This window comes from Ailuropoda melanoleuca, chromosome 6, assembly GCF_002007445.2.
Source record: "Ailuropoda melanoleuca isolate Jingjing chromosome 6, ASM200744v2, whole genome shotgun sequence".
Classification (NCBI taxonomy): Eukaryota; Metazoa; Chordata; class Mammalia; order Carnivora; family Ursidae; genus Ailuropoda; species Ailuropoda melanoleuca.
The window spans coordinates 109,976,713-109,992,516 of record NC_048223.1 but is presented as its reverse complement, the minus strand read 5'-3'; the positions used below and the strand labels follow the sequence as shown (position 1 = coordinate 109,992,516).

Below are 15,804 nucleotides of genomic sequence, written 5' to 3'. Positions count from 1 at the left end.
TTCAAGTATCAGATATTGCTATAAAATCATAATAATGACATGTATTAGTATCATCATGTCATTCACAGATTGCCCCATGGTCAAAATTTACTCTTCCAATGAAACACATGGGAAAAAACCAGGCCTATCACATACATTTTATGCAGGAATTTTATAAATATCACTGACTGTGAGGAATAAGCTATAAAGAAGGGCTACAAATTTTAGCACATGTAAACAGACTTAACTGTATGACTGTCCCTCTAGCATGCACAGAAAAATAGATGTACAAATTAGGCTTTTCAGTGGTAATCTGCTTCACCTAAATACACAAGGAAACCAGTTACGTAACTAGACTTTTAAAGATTAAGAAGTATCCACTAACATATTACCACTAAGTCAAGGAAGTGCCTTTCATTTAATTCTTTGAAGCAAAAATTAAGAGACGATCTGGTCCAAATCTCTTATTTTCCACATTAGATAACTAATGGAAGACACGAGCCCAAGACCATACACCTAGCATCATCGGGGTGATCTAGGTTCTCTTAGTCCAGGGCTCTTTCCATGACACAATATTGCTTCCTCATAATTTTTTACCCTATATACTAGGTCTTTTCCATCAGTACTTAGGAAGCCAGATATAAAGATGCATAAAGACAAGGAGTATTAGGAGCTGGGCTGATCAAGAAACTTCATGAGGCAGGCAAAGATGAATGGTATCATCAAGTATCTTGGAACACTCAACACAATTTTGAGTTCCAAACAAAAAGGAATGAAATGCAGAGTAAAGGCCCTTAAACCAGCTCAAATCCATCTGAAGAACTGCTAAACGGGCAATGATCAGTACTTTGGAAGTTCTGTTAACCCCAGATGATTACTATGTCTTAATTAGAGGTTATCAAAATGACACTGATTGTGCCCTGGATAACAATAAATTTTGTTCAAGTTTACGCTCTTACCCCTAAAGCATCATTTTGAAAGAGTTGAAGGCCTTTGACTACATAATGAAACAAATTAACCTTCAGAAAAAGATTATGTTGGTAGTTTTCCACTTCATGGATAAGAAAACTGAGGTTTAATAATTTGCCTCAGATTACCCAATGTTCTTCACCAAATGTGGAATTATTCATGGTTATAGATCTTAATAGGTATGAAAGAGTTGACCAAAAAAGGTGGAATGGCTCAAAGACTGTCATTTTCTAGAAGTACATACAGCCATCACAACCTTGACTACAGCCTTTCTTTATTGTGGTGCCTGGGAATACATTACAGGATCACAATATTTACCACCAAAATAGAAATGGTAAGTGATCTGAAAGTAGTGAGATTAAAAAGTCTTGCACAGCTATCAAACTGGTATAAATGTAGAAACTTAATTCTCTCTGGCCTAGTGCCAGAATCTTTTCAAATGACTTCTGTTGAGTATATCTTTAAAATAAAACTATAAGTCCTAAACTTCTATATAAAAGTCAGGAAACAATGAATCTACAGTTTATTAGCAAAAGATACTATTAATCTGAGCCTTAGTCTTAAAACTGAAACTTAAAGTCAAGGAAAAAAACAACAAATGATAATAAAATACACTGGTAATTGTAACACCACCCCATCATGTTGCTAAATGTCCTGTGCTTAATGGAATCTGATAGTTGGCTCAGTATTCATTAAAAACAAAAGCAAAACAGATAAAAGAAAATGGTCATTTGGAGGGCATACTTATGAGAATGTTTTGGTTTCAAACCTTGTTTTATAAAGAAAAATAGGGGCATCTGGGTGGCTCAGTCAGTTACGCGTCTGCCTTAGGCTCAGGTCATGATGTCAGAGTCCTGGGATCAAGCCCTGCATAGGGCTCCTTATTCAGTAGGGAGCCTGCTTCTCCCTCTCCCCCTGCCTGCTGCTCCCCCTGCTTGTGCTTTATCTGTCAAATAAATAAATAAAAATCTTAAAAAAAAAGAAAAGAAAAATAATACACTTAGTGCTAATTAAGATAAATTATTTCAGCAAACATGGAAAATACATCCTGTGCTTGTACAACTGGAATATAGTAGTTATATTTTAAATAATGTATTATTATGATTACATCTAACTGCAGAGCAAATAAGTACAAAAATTCTGAACAGGTGCTTGCTAGGTCAAAATTCAGCAGGGTGAGCCAAAGACTAAAAGTATTCATTCAACTGCTGGACAAAGCACAGGATGAACAAAACCTCTTTCTCACTGAAGTACCAATACTTGATGAAGAATATTTCATTGATCAACATTACCTGTTGCAAGGAACAGTGTGCTGGACTCCCGTATTTGAAGAGGAGGGATTGGGGAGAAGGGCAGTTACTTGCTAAGACATTGGCAGAAGTGTAAGTAACATTTACTGGTAACTTGAAAAGAAACCTTTCATTATAAATAGATCAAATTTACAAAATATAATGGCCACACAAGGGGCAGAGTTACAAACTTGAAAATACGTATAAAAAGTTCAGATGAGGGGCGCCTGGGTGGCACAGCGGTTAAGCGTCTGCCTTCGGCTCAGGGCGTGATCCCGGCGTTATGGGATCGAGCCCCACATCAGGCTCCTCCGCTGAGAGCTTGCTTCTTCCTCTCCCACTCCCCCTGCTTGTGTTCCCTCTCTCGCTGGCTGTCTCTATCTCTGTCGAATAAATAAATAAAATCTTAAAAAAAAAAAAAAAAAGTTCAGATGAAGTGTGCTTTCTTGAAGTCCAAACAATCATTATCTAGATTTAGCTCAAATTATTCCCAACATGAATCATTTGGAAAAACAAATATGAAACTCATTTTTATTTTTTTTTATTTTATTTTATTTTTTTTTAAAGATTTTATTTATTTATTGCACAGAGATAGAGACAGCCAGCGAGAGAGGGAACACAAGCAGGGGGAGTGGGAGAGGAAGAAGCAGGCTCATAGAAGAGGAGCCTGATGTGGGGCTCGATCCCTTAACGCTGGGATCACGCCCTGAGCCGAAGGCAGGCGCTTAACCGCTGTGCCACCCAGGTGCCCCATGAAACTCATTTTTAAATAAATAAATAAATAAATAAATAGCCTTATAAAACGGTAAGTAAAACAATCAACCACAGAGAGGCAATCCCTGAAGTATCTTGCAGAATCCAAAAACAGATGGCCTTGGTGCCTTTACCCTCTTTTGTACAAAATTTGATGAATGTTCTGTATATATTCCCTCAGTCATCGTTTGTCTTCAGCATGGAGCTTTTGGAAATGATTGGGAAAAAATAAAAAGAGGGTTTTTTTCTTCTCCTAAGAGAAAGCTGACAGAGACTAATGGATTGATTACTTGAATATGCCTCTCAGACATTTAGTTTCTGTTATTGAGTCCCCTGGTATCAGGGAAATTTTTAAAACTGAGATCCAGAAAACTCTCCAGAACTTGACAGCTCATGATAAATGAGAGGTTTTAAAAAGTGGAATCAGTAGAGATTGTGATTTTTTAAAAAAAGATTCATTGCTCTCAATTTCTGGAGATAACCTTAAATCTTTGGTTCTTTACTATATGGTAGTCCTTCTGGGCAAAAAGTTTTTCTTTTCGTTTTTATGAAACACCAACTCTCAAATACTTCATGAACTAAAGTCTATTTATATGTGCAGCACTGAGCTTGAAAAATTGAAAGCCCTTGCTTTTGACATTTTCTTGAGAACAATGTTTGAGGTCAAATTCACTCTTACCAAATACTATACACCTATCTAGAAACCTCAGGAAACTTTCCAAAATGAATATCAGAATATAAGTAATATGGAAGACTTAACTCCCCCAAATTCCAATCTTACATCTACTTATTTCTCAAGGATTCTGAACTCAAGAAATTCTAGTTCCTCACTCTGAAGAAATGCAAACAATCCTACAAAGCTCATTATTAAAAATGAGTTGAATTTGCAAAATTAAACAATCACCCAGAAGTCTAGTCTAGGTTCAGATTTGTTACTGTGGACAATACTTCTAATGGTTCATTCCTAATGGGGTCACTGTGACCTGTGAGAAACAAGAGGGGGCTTGGAGGGGCGCGCATGCATATGTGTACACACACACACACACACACACACAGAGCAAAACTCTTTATTGTAAACATTGAAGGAAAAAATATATAAATAAAGAACACAGGGTATGAGTAAGTCCTAAGAGTTCATTCTGATCTACTATTTCAGGTATTCAAGCTAAAGAATTTTGGTTTTTATGGTTATAACATATAAAATACAGCTGCAAAAGCCAATCCAAAAGCTGTAGGTAACTCAATACATGGTCACTGCAAGGAAGTCTGATTTGAAGGAGTTCCCACCTTCCGATTTTGGCTAGTAAGGAGAATTTCAAGATCATCACAACCCCATCTGTTTTCTTTCTATGGAAAGTCTAACAGTGAGCCATGAAAATGAAATTTATTAAGCACAGGTAACAGCACTTGAAAATCATTTTGAAAAATACTTGGTCGGAACATGCCATTTTAGAAATGTGATCGTTGTTATAAGAGCAGTCCATGAAAAGAAATGTTCATCAACCTCAGAAATCTGCTTTTGTACAAAAAACTATTTTTGTGAAACTAGCTTTTTCAAATGAATCTAGAGTTCAATTTTACATACTGTACTGGGTTGAATAGTGTCCCCCCCCAAATTCATGTCCTTACTTCAGAACGTGACCTCATTTGAAAATAGGGCCTTAATTTGTAATCAAGTTAAGATGAAGTCATACTGGATTAGGGCAGGCCCTAAACCCAATAACTAGTGTCTGTATAAAAGTGAGAGAGATGTGGACACAGGCAGCAGACACACGGGGAAAAGGCTACGTGATGATGGAAGCAGAGATAAAACTGATGCTGCTGCAAGCCAGGGAACGCCAAGGACTGCTGGCACCTAAAGCTAGGAGAAGCATAAAGCAGGTTTTCCCTCAGAGCCCCCAGAAAAAACCAACCCTGCTGACGCCCTGATTTTGGACTTCGGGCCTCAAGAACTATAAGAGAATAAATTTCTGTTGTTTCCAGCCACTTGTTTTGTAGCACTTTTTTATGGTAGTTCTAGGAAACAAATACACACACTGTTCCAATGGAATTTCCATCCTGATAATACTGATTTTTTAGGAGGCATTTTACCATCATAATAATGTAGATAACAATGTGGACAGATAGCACACCTTTGCAGAATCAAAGTTGGCTCTTTGGAAATAACAGACATCATTGATATAAGTAAGGGCAATGCAAGGTAAATATATTCCACAGTTCCATAACTTTTGCAAATTACAATTTTAGACTGAGAAACAATGTTGCCAAGAAAACCTGAAGTCAAGAGGATAACAAATGTTCTTGTCACATCATAAGCTGAACAGAAATTTCTTTGTAAAACTCCATGAAGATCCACAATGAATGCTACCCACAAATAAAAGATGCAGTGGGCTCTACCACTTTCATAGCTGAAAGGGTGTTAAAGCAATTATCAAACTATAAAATATTATGGTCTGATGGAATATGTTCTCATTTAACCAAGAATGGATGTAAAAAGCCAAGTGCTCAGGTTAGCTGGTTCTTGCTGTGCGTACATACATGCAGTATTTCTGCCCATCTCCCCATACCAGGGACCACCGAACCCTAACCTGCAGCTTCAACGTCATGCCATAGGCCCTGGATCCCTAGGATTATGAAAAACTGTAAGAAACTAGTTAAGCAGCTTAACATCCAGTTAGTTTTGCTGCTGTTTCTACTCTGTTGCCTGACTTTCACTTGAGCAATACTTTTATCGAACTCTTAATGATCAAACTCTGTTGGGTTGCTCAGCCCCTCCAGTCACTATAAAGCAGCCTAAATCCCTTTCTTGTTTCTCTGTCAGGTAACTCCAAATACTTTCAGAATTGAAAGTCTATAACTGAACCTGATACGTCAGGTGTGAGTCTTAGACCCTTAGTTCCCTGAGGTCACCTGACAGCTCGGACCTCGGCTTATAGGGGATTACTGATGCCAGGCAGAATTCCCTGGTATCGATTCCCCATCTAGCCTTCTCCCAATCACCAAAACACCCTGTCCCGATGCTCTGCCCATGTGTCAGGGTTTGCCACTTACTGCTGAGCCTCCCTCTGACAGTCTGCAAGCCTGTTGCGGGGGTTCTGCCTAGTCCTCAAGGATCTGTCGAGACTCTGAATTCTTGTCAGGCATGTTTCAGTCACTGCAACTCCATTCCTCACACCATCCTTCTTGGTAATTTAGCTTGTGTGTATCTTCACTAAAGAAATTACATTAGACTTTTTAAAAACACATTTTTTGATAAAAACGTTTTTATGTGAAGAGAGGGCTAAGGGCCAGTAGTCAACATTGCCTGACCATCTACTTTTGTCTAACACGGTTTTAAGGATATAGCATGTTTTATCTCTTTTAATCCCCATAATAACTCTAGAAAGATAGGTGCTATTACCATAGTCGTTTTACAGACAAAGAAATAGCACAGAGAAGTTGCTTATCCAAGGCCACACAGGAGTACGTGTTCGCTGAGATACACATTCAGGGAGACTGGCTCTGGAACCTCTGCTCTTAACCACTGTGCTGTACTGTGGCTCTACCTTCCACCATCCCATTACTCTCCCTAATCTCCAATGAGGCTGTTAAATTTTGAGTCATTTCAAATTTATACCTGTTAAGATCCTTTGGTAAACGTTTTCAACTCATCCCCTAACCCAGCCCCACCTCTAAGTGAACCACCTAAGCGAACACCATCTAAGTCCCTACCTCTAATTGTGAACTCTTTGGCAAAATACGTATTTTCATAGATTAGATTTTTCTTACAATGAAGTTTACTTGAATATGAAAACATGCGGTACAGGGTCTGACACTTAGGGATTATTAAGTCAATAATAAACGAACAAAATTTCCTGGGTATTCACCAAATTTAATCTTCCACCAAGTGTAATACAAACTAGAACTACAATTGTAAGCTTTAGGAAGAGGTGGTAGTGGTGGGTGAGTTCTTTGGAACTTAATATCTAGATTATATATGTTCCATTATTTCATCAAGAACTGTGTTGGTCATTTATTGTCATTTAAAGAGGGTTAGGCTCTGACCAAGTATAAAGTAAGATTTAGCCTTGAAAAGTAGACTTAGTCTATATGAATAAGAACCTTGAAAATGTATGCATACATTTTGATTTTTTATGACAATTCATATAAGGGTAAAGAGATTGAGATTCTTTTCTTGCATGGAGACAATGAGGAGAATGGAGATGATGGAGACAACAATTTAAGTCTCTAAACCACAGCTGGAACCTAAAGTCTTAATAAAAAGGAACTTTGAAAGAAGACCTAAAAAGTCTAATGTCAAAATCAGGGAAAAAAAGAAAGCATTAAACTAATTCATCATTTAATTTATGGAGAAAAGTTTAACAAAGACATCAGAAGTGCATATTTTTAAGGATGAAGAATACCTTTGTAAGGGCAACAGAGAGACAAAACATTTATAAACCCAAATAACAATTGTCCCAAGAAATATATACTGCCCTTCCCTAATATTACTTAATTAGAACCAAAGTAAGAATAGCATCTTTAGAACTAATGTCCTATTAAGCTCTAACACCTTTAAGATATTATTACATCTAATCCTACCCCCTTCAATTCTCCATATAAAGAAACAGGTCCCAAAAAGAATGTGACTTTTCAATGTGTCCGTCAATTTATTTTGAGACTTTTCACATTATCTAGAGTAGCATATGATACATAGAAAGTAGATCATATGATCTGTCAATGTAAGAAAAGATTTAAAATAGAAACTGCAATAAAAAAAACTCTTCTAAAGATTTTGGTAATAAACTAATTTCAGAAGCTACTACACACTGCATGTTAACTTTCATGAAAAAGAAAAGTCACCTAATGTCTCAAGCTCCAATTTCTTGATTTTAAGTAGTTTGCAGGTATGCATCCAGGGTTAATAACATACAAGACCAGATTTTTTGTGTGTATTTTCATAAGAATTTAGAACCATTTAACCACTTTTTAAAATAAAAAGAGAATGCTGCTCTTTCGAGCTTTAATGGTAATTCACTAGAGAGAATAAACTTTATGACTCAGCCTTTTGTACCCACTCACACATGCCTGAGGGGTCCACTTAAATTGCTTGCTATATTTTAAATTCAGGCTTAGAGTAGGATTCTTGTTTTTGTGAGGCTCACAAAGACTAGACTCACAGCTTAGTTCTATAGTGCCTATTTAGCTGGACTTAAAGCCTACATCAGGTACTTTATTGTCAAATAAAAAGCAATCTTCATGGAGCTTAGTAACTTAAGTAGCTCTTCACAGAGTTTGTTAAATATTTTGTTTCTACGTTTGATCTCTATTGTCAAGGAAGAGTTCTATAGAGTTGCAAAGTGTCAGAAAGTGTTAAACATCTAAAAGGTAGTATGGACACTACAACCTTTGGGGTTCATGGTTACAACTGAGAAGCACGAAGATACCTACTACATAATTTTCAAAAACACAATTTTCTTAGTCCCTCTCTCAAGGAAAAAAAAAAAAAAAGCACCTTGGAGTCCTACCTTTAAAAACACTTAGGAATCAGCCTGGGGGTTTCTAAAATTCAGGCTCCGAAAATAGGATGGAAAAGACCTCCAAGTGTATCCCTCATAGACTTAGAGGAAAATGATGACCCTCTCAAACAAAAGCCATTTCCCTGCTTTGCTCACCTTATTTCTCATGTACTTGAACTGTTTTCCCTCTCATCTCCATCCCTCCAAATCTTAATCCATACTTCGAGGTCTTATTCAAAAGCCAACTCCTTCCATAATGGCTTCCCCAATCTCCTCCACAAGAATTAGCCTTTCCCCCCACCAGTATTGCTCCCAAAGCACTTTTTCATAGTCTGTGTTGCCTTTAAATTATTTGTAAAGTAGGTCTGTCTGCCCCAGTAATTGGGTCAACATCTTTTTCCTTTCTTCACTGTCCACTTACAGTTATGCAATAAGGGTTTATTAAACTAAGTGAGGTAAGTAGGGCTACTGAATCATAATATCCCATTCTCTACTTGTCTTAGAATAAAGTAGGACAGAGTATTTAGAGCAACCCTTGAAAACTGGGCTAATCATAGTTTGTTCAGAATGGCCAGGTACCCAAGATGGTTGAGGTAATGAAGTTCAACTGCATATAAATGTCTTAAGCTGACTGAAAAGTAATCACAAAAAAAGAGTGAAGGTATAAAAAGAACAACTTAAAAAAATCTATACTGACTCCTGGGTTTTGAGACTAGGTACAAGCTGTGGTACAAAAATGTCATTTTTAAATAATAATTAAAAAAAACACAACCCTACTGATCCTATCAATCAGCAAACACTAATTCAGCTGTTAGGTAAAATCTATAAAGAAATAAGAGACACAGGTCTAGGTCCTGCCCATAAGGACTTTTCAGTTTAATCATAGCAGAACTAAGACATGACTACATGGAAAGGTAATGAACAGTAAAAACGAGTTTATGACAACTGCCAAATGAAAGATAAATATAAAATATCCAAGAGTTGTTGAGAATGGCTGTTAAACAGAATTTGGGGTTAAGATAGTAAAGGAAGACTGAAATGAAAGGTAAGTTTTGATTTGCTTCATGTATAAAATGAGGTGATGGTTTGACCACATGACTCTAAGTTTACCTTCCAGCTCTGAAGCATTACTATATTCTTATCACTTAATTATAGTGGTGACTTGATATTAACTGACCATCCCCTGAATGGAGTTTTCTTCTTCCTAATCATTACGAAAGAAACAGCTCTGAAAAAGTAGACAGCCCTCAAATAAGAAGTACTATAAAATTATTTTAAACACAAATATCCAAAATTGAATGTGATATATCTCATAAGAGCATTTGATATTTCCTAAAAGACCCTGAGTTTGAGGCTTTTTTCTTTGTACTAGCTTCTTGGTGTAGCTTCCAGAACTCGAAACAGGCCTTTAAGTGGACATTTTTCATACCTGAAAGATGTATTTGAAACCATTTAATTTATTCTTGTCTCTCTGCACAGGAAGTGAGTAAACTTTCAAAAAAGTTCATCACCGTTATTAACACATTTTTTCTTCTTTGTTCTTTTTAACTGTCGTGACTTTTATGCCCAGCAGTTACTGATGGTCAAATGTATTCTGAAGCCTGGCCAAAGTTTTTTTTTTTTTTTTTTTTTTAGGGTAACACTCAAAACAAAGCAAATATTGGCTTAGTTATGACACTTGTTGTTCTAATACATTAATAGCCTATTGTTCACTGTGGTTGTCTCAACAAGATAATACATTGAAAAACAGCGTTTCCTGATAGGAAGTGAATTCCCACTGTGTGTCATAGGACCCCAGCCAAAAGTTGGGCTCCAAAGAAGAAACAGCAATCCCTTCTAGGATTGCATAATGGAGCAGAGTAATGATTCGACTTTTTCTTCTCTTTTACACACACACACACACACACACACACACACACACACACACACACACACACACTAAAATGGCTTTCTGTTTCAGCTCAAATTATAATCTATTGGACTGATTTTGCTATCATAGGATTGTTTTTCTAAAATGACTGCAAATATTTTAGACAAAGCTGTTCAACATCCTGTAGACAGCAGTATCCTGTATATTTCTAACTATAGAGAATTTCCTTAGTCGTAAATGTCACAATGGATGGGGTAACTTGACAAAGAAGATTATCAGGATGTGTCATCAAGACATAGTGTGACCATTTTCAAAGGTTAGCATCATGCAAGCAATAGATTAAGTCATAATATATGCCGGTACAATAACTGTAACAGGTTTTTATATGTCAGATACATGTAAGTAGGCAAAAACTAAGGCTCAATTAGTCCAACCACAACTTTCTTTTGTTTAGAATCTCATCAGTGAGAAACTGATGTCACTAGCAGATCCATACACAGAAGAGTGTGCCTCCACATAACTGACACTGTCCTAACAAGACATTAAACCTTTTTAAATACTTAAAATACATCTTTTTATCTATTCACAGACTCAAAGTTTGAAGAACTTTCTCTGCCCAATTCCACTTACCAGTAAATATTAGAAAATTCTAACAATGGAAGAAGTTAAGAGTTGTCATTTTAATAGATTCCGGTGAGACTCTGTCATTTAGGTACTTCCACTGCTTAAGGAGGCGCTTGGTTCCCAGATGGTCCTCAATATATTTTGCTAAACTGAACCATAGGTCAAACAACTGATATGAAAATTAACACAGAATACTGGTAGTAATTATGCAGCATTGCTTCGATTAATAAATAACATCTCAGGTTTTAGAGAAGCATACTTATTCAAGGTATATCAAGGTTTCTGCCAGGAAGCTAGGCTAAATCAGCATATGAACACATAGACCTCCCCCCCTCCAGGCTGAGAAAATATCTTTTTTATTTTTTTGTTGTTATTACACAAATCAATGAAGTTCTTTACCATTCTGCTCTCAGGACAGCTGTCATTTGACAGAATTGCAAGAATAAAATTGTGAAACAGGCAATCCTAAACATCTTATTTGTGATGCAGCAAAAATTTCTGCTTCTGTTACTTTATAACTTTGCTGTGTAACTCGATAACTTTGCTGGCAGGATAATAGTGTAGAGTTCACCTCTAAGCTGCTTCCTCAGCACCAAATCAGACAACTTCAGCTATGTCAAGCAATACCAATTTTAGCATTCAATGAAACAAGGAGATGGATTAGAGGACTAGAATGTGAAAACAATTTAAACAAGGGGGCTGATGCCAAGTTTCAAAGCCCTGAGGATTAGCCTTGAATGGCTGGATTCATTAAAAATTACAAGGATCCATTTTAAAAACAAACATCACCTTACTCAGAATCTTCTCCTCAAGTATTCAAGCTTGATAAAAAGGATCTGCTTTTCTCTGGAATGGGTTTCATACTTCTGAAATTGACTTTTTAGAAAAGGAGAGTTTATATAAAATATAACATTCAACTTCTCTTTTTTACAGTCTTACACTTTAAAATAGCTTAGCCCAAATGGTAGGTCAAATAAATTATACATCACACAAAATACACAAAAGATGTTTTCAATTTAAATAACAGAAACTTAATATAAATTGGGCTATATAGCTCAAATCTTCAACAAAAATATAGGTAAATACTACAGTTGTAAAGGGCATTAAAGCTCATCTATTTTAACCTCTCATTTTATAGGTGGCAAAACTGAGGATCAAGGAGGTTAACTGACCTGCCCACAATCTTACACTCAAGTTACCAGACTTTGAACCCAATGTTATTTCATGAATCTGCTGAAAAATGACTTCCAGGGCAGTTCTTACTCATGAATGGCTGGGACAGTGGAGCCTATCCTTGGTGTTCTAGCTAGAGGAGGAAAAATTGATGAGGGATTTCTCTATTTCTGCACAGCACTATTACCCCTTTCAGCACCTGGGTTCTGCCCCCAAAATGGAGGTAGGAGAGAGGACTCATTAAGTATATCTGATAGGGGAGAAAGGGAAGAATTCGGAAATAATCCAGATATCTATCAAAGGATGAATTAATAAATCATAGTACATCCATCCATACACTGAAGTACCATACAGCCATTAAAAAGAATGAGGTAGATACATAATGGTGTGCTATAGCATAATTTAATTTAGTTAAAAAAAAAAAAGATGTGCACTCATAGAAATTTTTTGGAAAAATAGAGAAGAAACTTCCCCCTAGGGAGTAGGGCTCAGGCATTAGGGTTGCAAAGAGACATTCTGTCATATGCCTTGCATACTGGGATAAACAGGAGAGAATTTAAGGGCAGCTATATAGAGCTTGGTGAAAAAAATTCACTCCACTTTATATTACATAATTATTACAAGACAAAAATAAGTTATTATTTTATTTATTTTTAGAGAGGGGTGGCAGAGGGAGAGGGAAAGAGAGATTTTTTAGCAGGCTCCATGCCCAGCACGTGAGCCTGACATGGGGCTCGATCTCACAACCCTGGGATCAAGACCTGAGCTGAAATCAAGAATCAGATGCTTAACTGACTCAGCCAACCAGGTGCCCCAGAATTTTTAGTAATATTTTTTAAAAATAAGAGTATTACTATAGGCATTAACTACTGACATTGTACAAAAGTTCCAAATAAAATCAATTTAGAAAATTTCCCGATTTCAATATTTAATGACAAAGTGGTTGGCAAGCTTTGCTCTGGAGCAACTATAAAAACATCTAAGATTAAGTGTATTCTCCTAGAGTTTAAAGGGACAATAGAGATCATCTAGCTCAGTAGACTGAAACCAACATTTTAAAAATGAAAAAGAACAAAAAATAGAGTGTTTTCTGTGCTGTAAGGGAAGCTTATTTCAGAAATTAAGTGGTGTATATGTGGTCTGTGTACTGGGTAAGAATGCAAAACACAACTTGAAAATTTATTTTCTTGTTGAGGTGATGATTAGCATATTCTACTGCTCAGAATAGAATCAAAGAGTAAATTTCTAAAATTTCTGATAGACACAGTTTATTCAAAGTAAAGCTTTAGTTTTCATGTCATTTATAAGAATGATTTTGGGTTAACATCTAAACATTTCTGCCCTCAATTCCAATACATCTCCTTTAGCATTTTTGGAATAGGCATGTGTCTTTACAAAGAGAATTAGGGTATTCTCAGCTGGAAAAGATCTTAGAGAGCTAACCCAAATTCCCAAGGTTACAAGTGAAGAAACCAGTGTCCAACGTAATAGCCTTTTGGTTCCCAGGCTAGTGCTTTTATCTGACACCAAGCTTCTACTTTATTCTTAACATCCTTGTGATGTTAGAAAATGACTAGGGGCGCCTGGGTGGCACAGCAGTTAAGCGTCTGCCTTCGGCTCAGGGCGTGATCCCGGTGTTATGGGATCGAGCCCCCACGTCAGGCTCCTCTGCTATGAGCCTGCTTCTTCCTCTCCCACTCCCCCTGCTTGTGTTCCCTCTCTAGCTGGCTGTCTCTATCTCTGTCAAATAAATAAAATCTTAAAAAAAAAAAAAAAAGAAAAGAAAAGAAAATGGCTAAACACAATTACTACCAAGTTTTAAAGACGAAGCTAAAGCAAGGAAATGCTCACAAGTCTAAGGCCAAAAAGGATGACACAATGTCACTGCTGCAAGCTTTATGAAAATCTGCCATTTTCAACACTCAGTTTTGATTTCAACTGGAGCAAGTGGTTTAACTTGCTTGTACTGAATGGGTGTGTCTACCCCACAAGGGTACACGATGAACATGCACGAGAGGAAGACAACAGTCAGTACAGAAGAGATCACAGAGCACAACCTCTCTCTCAATATGCCTACTCTGGTCAGTGCATAATTAAACACTTCACCGACATTTAAAACACAGCTATAAATGAAACCCTAACATGTGAGGGGAAAACAAGTCAGATCCATTTGCAAAGAAAAAACTGCTGAATGTGGACCTCATTGAATAACGCAATTCTCCTACAGTTTAACTTACCACTCGCGTCACAAACTCTAGAAAGAACACAGAGGCACAGACAAGGCATGGAACAGAACTTTGGGCTGCAGCCTTCCCCAACTCTTCTGACAAATACCCAACAGCAGCAGGACAAAGCATCATTATAACAGAAATAAAGGCTCTTTAGATGCTGCCTTTTTTTAATTCAATGAACCCACTCTTACACACAAAGTTCATGCCACGATGTCTCGAAATACAGTATTGCCAGATTATGCTGTTAATGGGTCCAATAAATTCAGTGCAAAACACTACTTCAAGCATTTTTATGTTAAGTAATTAGCACATTTGGGAAACCACCAGTATTTTCCTTAAACAGTCATGATCATCCCCCAAACAATTAAAAACAATAGTTCAGTAAATTGTTAAAGGAACCAAAAAAAAAAGCAAACAAGTGAACTAACAGGAAAAAATTGAATTGAGTGATAAACCTGCAGGCTCCTTCCCAAGAAGAATACTGCACATTACTAGCAGCTAGCACAAAACTAGCCATCTATCTTATCTACGCTTCCCCCTAAGCTGTGCGTTATCAGTTTTACAATAGACAATCCATTACTTACGAAAAAAATTTGAAGCTGCTGTACATTTCTTAAGCTGGTTTTTGTGTGGCAATTCTGATGCAATGCTGCCCTAAAAATGAACTTTGTTTTAAACGGTGAGATATCCACACTCGGTGCGGTTAGAGCAAGGGTGGAGCCCACTCTGGGGGAAACAACACACCCAAAGCAGACCTCAGTGACAGCAAACTGCACGTTAATATTGCCACAACATTTTTCAGGGCCTCAGAGTCAAAACTAACTGGTTAATCCTCCTCAAAGAAACAGGGGAGAGGAGGGCGGTTCATGTTTGTAGACCTGCTTTCCTGCTATGAAATAAAATATGGGCTCATTTCTTTTTTGTGAAGAAAGAAAAGATAAAATCCAAGGTAGATCACGCAGCTCAAACAACAGAATGTGAGGTGGAAGTGGACTACTATAAAGGAAGTCCAACAATGCCAACTTCTAAGTTTAGCAACAGCAACTTCTGCGTATCTCAAGGTGTTGGCAACATCGCTCACTCCAGAACTTTACTCTTGGTCTATTTAGCCAAATAGGGGACCCAATCATGAATAAGCATTACCTACCCTCCTCTATCAATGCTCTAGTTCTCCTGGTAATGCAGAAACAATAAAAGCATTTTCTTATCAACTAACTAGCAAGAGTTGCCTTAAAAAAAAAAAAAAGGATTTGATTTATAAACTCATTTTGGTAGAATTTTAAAATACATTAAAGGGAGAATTATTTTGATGGAAATCACTAATATGCATATCAGACTTTAAAAAATTTTATAGTCATCTGCTTTTTCAAATAGTTTCATAGTTTTGATTTTTAATTTTTTTCTGATTTATTTCCAAA

General features: G+C 36.8%; 1 protein-coding gene across 13 annotated transcripts in view; it reads right to left on the bottom strand.

Annotated features, from left to right (window-relative positions):
• ADD3 (adducin 3) overlaps positions 1–15,804 on the bottom strand; it is a 145,673-nt gene that overhangs the window by 60,837 nt on the left and 69,032 nt on the right. For 8 of the 13 annotated variants that reach the window (XM_034663267.1, XM_034663268.1, XM_034663256.1 and 5 more), the window contains exon 1: positions 14,971–15,120. The exons of 4 other annotated variants lie outside the window; for them this stretch is intronic. The gene's annotated coding sequence lies outside the window, so the exon portion shown is untranslated. Of the gene's footprint in view, positions 1–14,970; positions 15,121–15,804 lie in introns of those variants that run through there. One more of the 13 variants, XM_034663261.1, reaches the window with a different exon arrangement.